The sequence below is a fragment of the Choristoneura fumiferana genome, chromosome 30 (assembly GCF_025370935.1).
Source record: "Choristoneura fumiferana chromosome 30, NRCan_CFum_1, whole genome shotgun sequence".
Lineage (NCBI taxonomy): Eukaryota > Metazoa > Arthropoda > Insecta > Lepidoptera > Tortricidae > Choristoneura > Choristoneura fumiferana.
This window is the reverse complement of record NC_133501.1, coordinates 4,498,361-4,509,703: the sequence shown is the minus strand read 5'-3', so window position 1 is coordinate 4,509,703 and position 11,343 is coordinate 4,498,361. Positions and strand designations below refer to the sequence as shown.

The 11,343-nt window shown below is 38.5% G+C and overlaps 1 pseudogene; it reads left to right on the top strand.

Moving 5' to 3' along the window:
• Positions 1-48: 48 nt before the first annotated feature.
• LOC141444481 (mitochondrial ribosome-associated GTPase 2-like) lies at positions 49-8,805 on the top strand (annotated as a pseudogene).
• The last annotated feature ends 2,538 nt before the right edge of the window (positions 8,806-11,343 follow it).

Below are 11,343 nucleotides of genomic sequence, written 5' to 3'. Positions count from 1 at the left end.
CTGGAAAGATTTGGCAACAGATTTTCTTCCGGCGCATTGTTCTTGGCAATGGTGGTCTTTCCAAAAGTGCTGGTAGAACCAGGGAGTCTCAGCAATAGCGATGTAAGGTTTACTTCTCTGTGCTCAAGCAAAAATCAATCCAGCAAGTTGCAAAATTGTAAAGTGTAAAGGTACCTATACACCATAATAATATTATACCATGATGTTACGTTTCGTAACCAACCGTCGCTGTTGCGTGTCATGTATATTTTAATCCGTGAAATGTGTTGCCAATCCAATTTTTTTAATGTGCTGCCATTTCTTGATGCGAAAGTGGGCCTACTAAAAAAAAGGTGATATGTAAAAGACTCCTTCGTTCCCGTACTTACAGAATAATGTTTTGGTTTTTTGTTTGTATGTCCATGCTTCAACAATTTTGTTTTGTTTACTAGAGTTGTGAAATGTATAGTCAACCAAATCAGCGGCGTCTTTAGCCCATGTAGCGCCCGTGTGCAATTATTACTTTAGCGCCATCTAGGAAGCGCGCGGTCAAAATGGAATAAGTACAAAGTGTCGCGGCCGCCGCCCCTAGCACCGCTGCGCCCGTGTGCAACGCATACTATAGGTAAAGACGACTCTGAACCAAATGACATTCAACAAAAAAATTAATTACTATGACAAAAAAAAAATATTATTTACTATGATAAGGTTCCATGGTGGCCTAGGAATCAAATTGGTTAACTGTACAAATAAAACAAAACACCACTACATACAGAACCGTCCATTGTGTACAGGTCGATTTACAAGAGCTGGCACAAATAGATTGAATGAGTGAATGAAACTGTGTGTATACACTTCACACAAATATGAAAATGTCTTATAGGTCGGCAACGCACCCGCAGGTTTTATAATGCTGTAGGTGTCCATGGGCGGCGGTGATCACCTACCATCAGGTGACCCGCATGCTGACATAAAAAAAATGTCTTTCATCTGTCATTTTCCCACAAAAATGTCTAAGTGACATTAGTTTTATCCAGTCCATTCTCGCCAGCTCTTGTGACTCATTCTGTATGTAATTAACACAGTGACTTATGGAAGTCCCTCCTTCCTGTGTTCTAAAGGAATACAGTCATCATCATCATCATCATCATGTTGCAGGTACCATAGTGCGGGACAGCAGTGGTACAGTAGTTGGGGACCTGAGCGCCGAGGGTACCATGTTCGTGGCGGCGCGCGGGGCTCCGGGGCCGCGGGAACCGGTTCTTCCTGACTGACACAGTGCAGGTATATATTTGGCCGATCAACTTTTTAGTGTTGCTATCCGGTTCCCGTAACTCAGGTCAGGAGACATCAATGATGCACTTTGTTAGAACAATGTTTGCAATATACAGGTGAAACATTCATATCAGTCAGTATGGGAACGTCTGCAACTATAATACATACGAAGATGCTTTCTTAGGAAACGTGTCATCGATTTTAATAACAAGAAAAACTGCATCCATACATTTTCAAAACTTGTACTCAGCTCGGGAACCGAACCCGATGTTTTTGAATAATAAAACTTACATTATTAAAGAATATGAAATACAATGCATTTTATTCATTCTAGATTCGTACTTCATAGTAACAGTTATTGCTTATGTATGAGCTGCACTACCGATATCAAAATAGAAATAATATATGTTTTATTTTTCAAAATGACCGGGTTCGATTCCCGAACTAAGTAAGCTTTTTTTTGTAAATGTATGAATGCAGTTTTTCTTCTTATTCGAAGACATTCCTAAGAACAGATCTTCGTATGTCTTATAGTTTCAGACTTTCCCATACTGACCGATATGAATGTTACATTCTGTATACTAAAAGCATGCCTAGGAGATGAGCCATGTAGGAATTAACTTAAAATTGTCACAAATCCCATAAAATCATACTTTTAAGAAGAATCGGTAGTAGATTCTTGGTATTCACAAGTGATTGAATAAAATTAAAATGAAATTTGCAAAATGAGTCATGCCTGTTCTTTTGACATCTGCACCTATGTATATAACTGTGTGTGCATGTGTTCATTATGTAACAGTTATTGATATGAATATGAATATGAATAATAAATGATTCTGATTCTGATTTTTGTTATAGCCTAAATTGAATAAAAACATAGGTAGCGGAAAAATATCTGGCCGTCAAAGTAATTTGTCATGCTTGGCTGTGTTGGTAGCGCTGACCATAGACAGTCGCGTTCACAATTAGGCACGGTCCGGTCGCACGTGCAGCGTGCAATGACTGCCTCACGGTCCCACCGGAAGACCAGCGCCAGCTCTTGAGCCGGCATTATGCTGAGGTGGGTCCGTTTCGTGAACAGTAACACTGTTTTTTTTTTTCTCTTTCTTTTATGTAACTATTCTGTCACTGTTCCGAATAAATGTATTTTTCTTTCTTCTTCTTTCTTTCTTTCTAATTTTGTACGTAAAGTGGGCCAATTTTTTGCCGCTGAGTATATTTTGACTTTAGTTTAGTTTATTTATTCATTAAATACATTATTACAATATAATTCATTACATACATTAATGTCAGTTATAAGAATTTGTACTGAAATCGTCAAAGGTTAATAAGTAAAGTAATAATAATTTAAAAAAAATAAAATTCTAAGCATGTCATGATGCGAATGAAAACAATTAAAATAAAATTGTATTTCTTCATTTTTGTATAATAAAGCGTTTTACTTATACATACATACTTAGCAGGCATCTCGAGCAGCCCAGCCGTTCTACTGGCTCTACTCATATTGTCTCTCTCTTCGCAACAAGTTGGTATTTTTTTTTCAGGCACCAGATATAGCAGAGATAGGTGCCACAGGGGAAGAGAACGTGTATACTCTGGAGGTGCGGTCCATGGCCCACATAGGGCTCCTGGGGTTCCCTAACGCTGGCAAGAGCACCCTGCTGCGGGCCCTGACCCGCGCGCGGCCCACAGTCGCCCCCCACCCTTTCACCACTCTCCGACCTCATATAGGTAAGCAGACCGCATATATGTAAGCAGGCAGCATATAAGCAAGTAGACCGCCTTTATTAACACACTTAGAGCTAAGCCTTTATTAACACACTTAGAGCAACATAAACATTATTAATAAACGGAAGATATATAAGCAGTAGACCGCAATAAGCAAGTAGACCGCATACAGGCAAGCTGACCGCATATAGGTAAGCAAACCACATATAGGTAAGCAGACCGCATATAGGTCCCGGGTTCGAATCCCGGCCGGGGCAGATATTTGTATGAATAATATGAATGTCTGTTCTCGGGTCTTGGGTAGGGATTGCAAAATCCGGTCTTTTTTCAAATCCGGATTTTATAAATATCAACACGTACAAATCCGGATTATCCGGATTTTTCGAATTTCAACATAATTTTACCAATTAAAAAAAAATATGGAATTACATTAAGAAAATTTAAAATAAAACTGTTTTTTTATATTATGCGTTTAATCAGTCTAATACTCTGATTGGAAACACTAACTGCAGTAAGTCTGTGAAGCCTGTCTGCCTGCGGTTTTGCTGAATCAATTGAGCATAACTTTGTGTCTAAGAGTCATTTTTTCTAATAAATGTACATAAAATGAAGCTAATTATATAACGCATTCTATAATATTTTTTACATGCTAAATACATATTTATTTAAAAATAGGTTGACCATTTTGTGATTGTCACACTCACACGTCGAGCTACCAATATCACTTTGCGCAAATACTTGCTAATATCTTAATGGTGAAGGATACGCTATGTTCACATTTTTATGGGAAAGTACATTAGTTCTGTTTTAGTTATCACGCAGAGTGATCCTCCAACTACCGAATTTTGTGTGCCTATCAGTACAAGTCTTTCGCGCGATGTGTATTGGTCATCTTAAAAGTAATTTCCGTGGATTCCGTTGTGCGATATACAATGATTTTAATTCAATTTTTCTATTTTTGTTTATTAGTGACTTTGTTCTTATTTCTCAGAATAGAGCTAATAGTACTCATGTAATAATAGTTTAGCAGTAATCGCCAAAATACTTTGCTGTCGTAATCTTCGGTGCCGTAATTCCGGTGGTATTTTTGTTGACCGAAATTACAGATATGGCAGCGAAATTACTAATTACGCTCATTATGATTGAATCTAACGGTCCATCCCATCCATCCCAGCCTATACACGTCCCACTGCTGGGCACAGCTCTCCTCTGAGAACAAGAGGGCTTGGGCCATAGTTCCCACGCGGGCCCAGTGCGGATTGGGAATCTAACGGTAGTTTCATGTTAAACGCATAGCTATTTTGTTATTGAATTTAAATAGGTGCCTCTTGTATCATTGAAATCCTAATGCAAAGGAGTATCCCAACAAGTGTTTATTTTCACAAAAAGTAAAAAAAAAAATTGTACCCTCCGGAATTACATAAAAAAGGTATTTCAAAAATTAACCTTCAATGCCAAAGGCACACACAAAACCTTAGATGTTTTTTCTCAATTAAGGAACATTAGCAATACCTAATTTGATTTTTTAATCCGGTCTTCTAAGTAAACGAATCAATCTGAGATATGATTGGATTTTCGTGAATCGGTTAAATAATTGCAGATCGCATTCCATAACATCGATCTTTTACAAAATCGATTCTTATTGCGCATCACATGAAATCACATTCCTATAGGTAGACAGCGGGGCGCGGAGGGTGCCGAAAAGGTTATGTCACGTGTCAGGCAACTTATGACGGCTGGCTGGCAGCGAAGCGAACGTATGAATGAATGAATGCGAGCAACGAAATTCAATAGATTCTGTTTAAATGTTAACTTAAATTGAAATCCGAAAAAACCGGATTTATACTTTAAAATCCGAATTTATAAAGACAGCATAAATCCGGATTTTTTCGGTTATTTCGGATTTCGAACTATCCGGATTGCAATCCCTAGTCTTGGGTGTTTAATATGTATTTAAGTATGTATTTATCTATATAAGTATGTTTATCCGTTGCCTAGTGTCCATAGTACAAGCTTTGCTTAGTTTGGGACTAGGTCAATTGGTGTCAAGTGTCCCATGATATTTATTTATATAAGCAAGTAGACCGCATACAGGCAAGTAGAGTGCAGGAAGTAGGTGAGGAGATTGTATAAAATTAAGTAATTAAATAAATATAACGAAATAATTGCGTGAGAGCTATTGTATTAAATTTTGGTTGGTTATTAATATTTTTCCTGGAAACCTGCACAAACCTGCGAAGTAAAATAAATAGTGTGTGTGAAGTTCCCGAACCGCATTGGGCCCGCGTGGGAACTACGGCCCAGGCCCTCTCATTCTGAGAGGTCTGTGCCCAGCAGTGGGGCGTATATAGGCTGAACTTAATAAAATCTTAATCAATATTTTTCAACTCATCACCGGTCTAGAATCATTCTGTATACTTGTACGTTCATTTCGTTGTAGGTATGGTGCCATTTGACGACTACGAACAGGTGGCGATAGCTGACCTGCCTGGCTTGATACCTGGCTCACACAAAAACCATGGTCTAGGTGAGGAAATAACCCTTGTTGGCTGTGTTTATACTTCGTTTTTTTAGCATTAGATAGAGAAGGCAAGCGTCCAAGCGAATTCGACGTGTCTTTTTATTGAAAAACACTTTCACTTCTCATGCTCGTAAAGTTCGTGTTTATGCTGGATGAGGTTGATGGCTTGAGGTATCCCATCTTAGGCCTCTAGGTTGGCAACGCATCTGCAATACCCTGGTGTTACAGATGTTTATGGGCGGTGGTGATCTCTTACCATCAGGAGACCTACTTTCTCGTTTGCCATCCAGTCGAATAAAATAAAAAAAGTCGCCGAATGAAAAAGTTGAACACCTTAACCACCAGGGGTATTGCAGACGCGTTGCCAACCTAGAGGCCTAAAATGGGATACCTCACGTGCCAGTAATTTCACCGGCTGTCTTACTCCACGCCGAAACACAACAGTGCAAGCACTGCTGCTTCACGGCAGGATTAGCGAGCAAGATGGTGGTAGCAATCCGGGCGGACCTTGCACAAGGTCCTACCACCTGCAAAATTACTTATTGCTTATTTTTATGCTCTGGTGCATAAAATAAAATCTTCGTCTAAGGCCAAGGTAATCAGGTGTCAACAGCCACAAACAAAAAAGTTTCTACATATATTTTTTAATAATTTTTAATTTATATAAAACTAAAAATCAATCAAACCAGTCAAAGACAACAAGCGTGCATTAATATCTGATACGGCTCTATTTCTAGGGCCGGAAGGACGTGTCAGATATTTTTGCACGCTCCGCTGTGGGCAGATATTAATGCTGGTGACTGTACCATCAGCCAAATATGTGGTCTATCACCCCAGTATACACACTCTCATCTAGGATCACCCTAAAGTTGATAATCGTTTGCATGTCAAAAAACAATAATGCCAATAGACGTGTCTGTCAACTTGAAAGTTCGACTGTATAATACTGTAACTGTGTAATATTCATTTGATAGGAACTTGTTTGAAAATTGATAGACTACGTATTTGGCTGATGGTACATATTTTTGAAGTGTTAGATAAGTGTTTGTAGGTGGTAGGACCTTGTGCAAGGTCCGCCCGGATTGCTACCACCATCTTGCTCGCTAATCCTGCCGTGAAGCACAACAGTACAAAACAGTAGTGCTTGCACTGTTGTGTTTCGGCGTGGAGAGTAAGACAGCCGGTGAAATTACTGGCACGTGAGGTATCCCATCTTAGGCCTCTAGGTTGGCAACGCATCTGCAATACCCCTGGTGTTACAGATGTTTATGGGCGGTGGTGATCTCTTACCATCAGGAGACCTACTTTCTCGTTTGCCATCCAGTCGAATAAAATAAAAAAAGTCGCCGAATGAAAAAGTTGAACACCTTAACCACCAGGGGTATTGCAGACGCGTTGCCAACCTAGAGGCCTAAGATGGGATACCTCACGTGCCAGTAATTTCACCGGCTGTCTTACTCTCCACGCCGAAACACAACAATGCAAGCACTGCTATTTCACGGCAGGATTAGCGAGCAAGATGGTGGTAGCAAAATCTTCTGCGACTGTACCTTTCTTGCTCATATCACCTATTAACCCTCGCCTCCGTCTCGGGTAAAATCTCGCGTTTTATGCCCCTCTACAGTCTACTATAATTTAATTATTCCAATATTTCAGGTATACAGTTCCTTCAACACGTCGAGCGCTGCCGCGGCCTAATCTACCTTTTGGATGGTACCGACGACCCCTTACACCAATACAGGCATCTCTCACACGAACTATCCCAATACAACAGTAGCCTATCCAATAGGAACAGTTGCGTGGTCATAAACAAGATAGACCTGCCTTCGGGCAGAGAGAACTTTGAGAGGGTTAAAAAGAAGATGAAAGTGATAGGTATTTCGGCGAAGACTGGATTGAATTTGTTGGAGCTTTTGAAGGAAGTACGGTTGATGTACGATGAGGGTGGGAGTTGAGTCGATGGTCGACAGAGTTCTGAAAATTAGGTTCTTAGTTTATCAGTTATTTTTAAATTTAGACCACCGGATAGCCAAATGGTTAGATAACCTACGAAGCTTGAGGTCCAGGGTTTGATTCCCGGCCGGGGCAGATATTTGTATGAATAATACGAATGCTTGTTCTCGGGTCTTGGACGTATAATATGTATTTAAGTATGTATTTACCTAAGAGTATATGAGTATGTTTATCCGTTGCCTAATACATTTATCGTATCGTGTGTTAGAAAACTTTATAGTTATATACGATTTTCTAAAACTGTACCGTCGAAAATGTAATAAAGACAGACATGGTTTACAGGTGGTAGGACCTTGTGCATGGTCCGCCCGGATTGCTACCACCATCTTGCTCGCTAATCCTGCCCTGAAGCAGCAGTGCTTGCACTGTTGTGTTTCGGCGTGGAGAGTAAGACAGCCGGTGCAATTACTGGCACATGAGGTATCACATCTTAGGCCTCTAGGTTGGCAACGCATCTGCAATACCCCTGGTGTTGCTGATGTTTATGGGCGGTGGTGATCTCTTACCATCAGGAGACCCACATGCTCGTTTGCCATCCATTCGAATAAAAAAAAAACATGATATTTTATTGCATCAAAGTTTATTCAAATAAACCGAAAAGGATATATTCGGCGACGCAAAAGCGGTTGTGGGTTTGATTATAGACCCACAACCGGTATTGCCTTGTCGGCCGCCATCGGAACTGTAATGAAGATCGCTAAGATAAACCTGTATGTATGTGTGTGGCGTAAGAATTTACGATAAACGAACCGATTGCCGATTGATTTGGCCGATGGGGTCAAAAGGTTCTCGAATGGCGTCCGCGGACCGGGAGACGAGCTGTCGGTAGGCCTCCAACAAGATGGAGCGACGACCTGGTTAAGATCGCGGGATCGCGGTGGATGCGGAAAGCACAAGACCGGTCTGAGTGGAGAGCCTTGGGGAGGCCTATGTCCAGCAGTGGACGTCTTTCGGCTGACATGATGAACCGATTGAACGGTGCACTCCGATCTTAGGAATTTTCGTACCGTCTGTGGGTCACATTAATCTTCCGTCTGTCTGTCTGTCACAGGGCTGTCTTTTAATCGTAAAATGACACTTTAAATGTTATGCAGTGTATTTTAGTTACTGTAGCTTCTTAAAAATAATAAATTATAGGGGAGTTTTCATGCAACTAAGTGTTGTTTATGTTCTGTAGATGCAGACAATTTTGTTATTATTTTAATAGCTATGCCCAGAGTTGTTAGTAAATAAATAAAATTATGTTAAAACATGAGTAAAATATGTTTATTTTTAATAAAATACCTTATCAGCGGTACAATATATTGCTTAATTATGATATCTATTATGTTATATAAGATTTCATTTAATAATATATGTATGTATAAAATACTACTATAGGTACTAACTTAGCTTAACTACATTTTAAAAATATATAAAAGTTTTTCATCAATCTATGTTGAATATTTTATTATATTTTTTTTCCTTTGGTATTTTTTTACATTGCACATAGTCAATTATTACTTAAATTAATTGTCCAAATTCCATGGGATAATAAAATTATTGACGATAATTATCGCTATAATACTTACTATTAATTGTCAATGATAAAATAATTATATTTCCTTGTGATATAACTATGCGTAAAGTTCTGTGTTGTATTTAAACACGTGAAGTGTACTTATACATATAATTACGACAGTAAGGGCTGTTTCACCACCCATTGATTAATTTTATTTGACTGATAAATGTGATAAGTACCGTCTCCGTCTATTTCAACAAAACAAACAGAGATGGCATCACATTTATCCACCAAATAAGTTCAATTAATGGATGGTGAAACATGGGGTAAAAGCTATTTTATTCCACATTATATTTTTGCATAATAACAGGATAATTATCCGATATTTACATAATAACTATCAATGAAGATAATTATCTTAATTAAAATATCTAATGAGTTCCCGATCGCTCATTCAAGCTCATTAAAAGCAATCAAGGTTTACATCGTTTGATAAATATATTATTATATCTAGTGCATAACCGTCTTTTTAAAAAAAAACGTTACACATGTATATCTATCTCACAATTTACCCAGAATATAGCTGGATAAGTTCATCTTAATACCCATGTAAGTTTTCGTGATTTCTAAATCGAGATCGACAAATGTTAAAGTATAGGTATAGTAGGAATTATTGGAGGTGTCCCGATCTAGTTAACAGCCAACGTTTCGAACAAAAGGCAATGTATTCTATTATGTCTTCAAGTGCATAATCCTCAGTTTAAAATAAAATGAAATATTAGATAAAATAGGTCATTGAAATAACGACTTTATAATGTGCAATAGAGAGTTCATTTTAAATAAAACATTGTTGGCAGATAATGTTTTTCAAAATTGAATGCGTCGTAGACAAACAGCCTCATGGAAAAGTATTATCTGCGAACTGTATTTCATTTTAGAATGCACTTTCTGTCTACACAATAAAGTCGTTAATTCAATGAAATATTTTGTTTAATATTTCCGTTCATTTTAAACTGAGTATTATGCGGTTGAGGGCACAATAGAATACAATTTGTTCGAAAGTGGGCTGTGAACGAGATCGGGACACCTCAAATAATTCCTACTATATTTGACGATGTTCATCGGCTATAATTAAATAATTATCCGATAATTATTTATGTAAATAACAGTTTATGGTATATAAAACACATGACGTTAACAGATAACAAATTGATGTTTTTTTAACTTGATTATCGGATAACTATCAATGAAGATTATCTTGTTAATTTCCAACCTTGGTTATTTGCACGCAGTAAACAGGTTGGTCAAGATCGATGATAGATGGCGCTGCAATCAAGTTTACACTATAATGAAAAGGGGTTTCTATACAGGCTAATTGGCGCTGGTATCGTGAGTCCGTTTGTCAATTTTGACATTTGCGTCTCGTTTGTGATTGGTTAAATTAAATAAATGAGCCAATCGCAAGCAAGACTGTAACGTAAAACGGACCTTTGATACTAACGCCATCTACCGTACCGAACACGGAAGCTACCATACATACGCGGCGGAATCATCGATGGTATCAATGGAGCTATTTTTTTTTAAATTAATTGAGTTCAAACGCCATCTAGCGACATTTCGCCTGTCTCTTGACTCCGCATTATAAGCGACGAATACATGTTTCCTTTCTGCTACCTCCGGATGTTTGGTGTCTCTATGTTTCTTACGTTGACTGGGTGACTTGAAAAGTTCATCTGTATCGCATTTTGTGCATTTGTACACAACGTTATTTCGGTTGTCTTCGCTTTTTCTAACTTCGTCGCTTCGTTTTTTCGCTGGCGCCGATCGCGCTTCGTTTGCGGCCTGTAGCAGCAAAGAATAAAGTAAAGAGACAGATTCTGCAAGCCAAGGCCACGTGGGATGGCGGCTAATTAAAAAAAACTAGGATTGATAACACATTTTCACAGATATATTTGTCACTAATTGAATAAGTAAGAGGGTCGGTACACATAATATGCGCACGAATATTCGTACATTTTACAATTTAAATATAACCTTACCTTACCAACAAATAGTTGGAAAACCCTCGACTTTGTCACTTCAAAGTTCAATATCTCAAAAACCACTGATTTTGATGAAACATGTCTAAAAACCATCGCTAGAAAACCTGATTTCAAATAAACAGGAACCGTATTCATATCTACCCGCACCCGATTAAAAGCTAGGGTGCCACAGACAGACACACATAGCCGTCAAACGTGTAACACACCTTTTTTGCGTCGGAGGTTAAAAATGATGAAAATTAATTATACTTACTACCTGTGCCGAATGCACAACTTTTTTATGT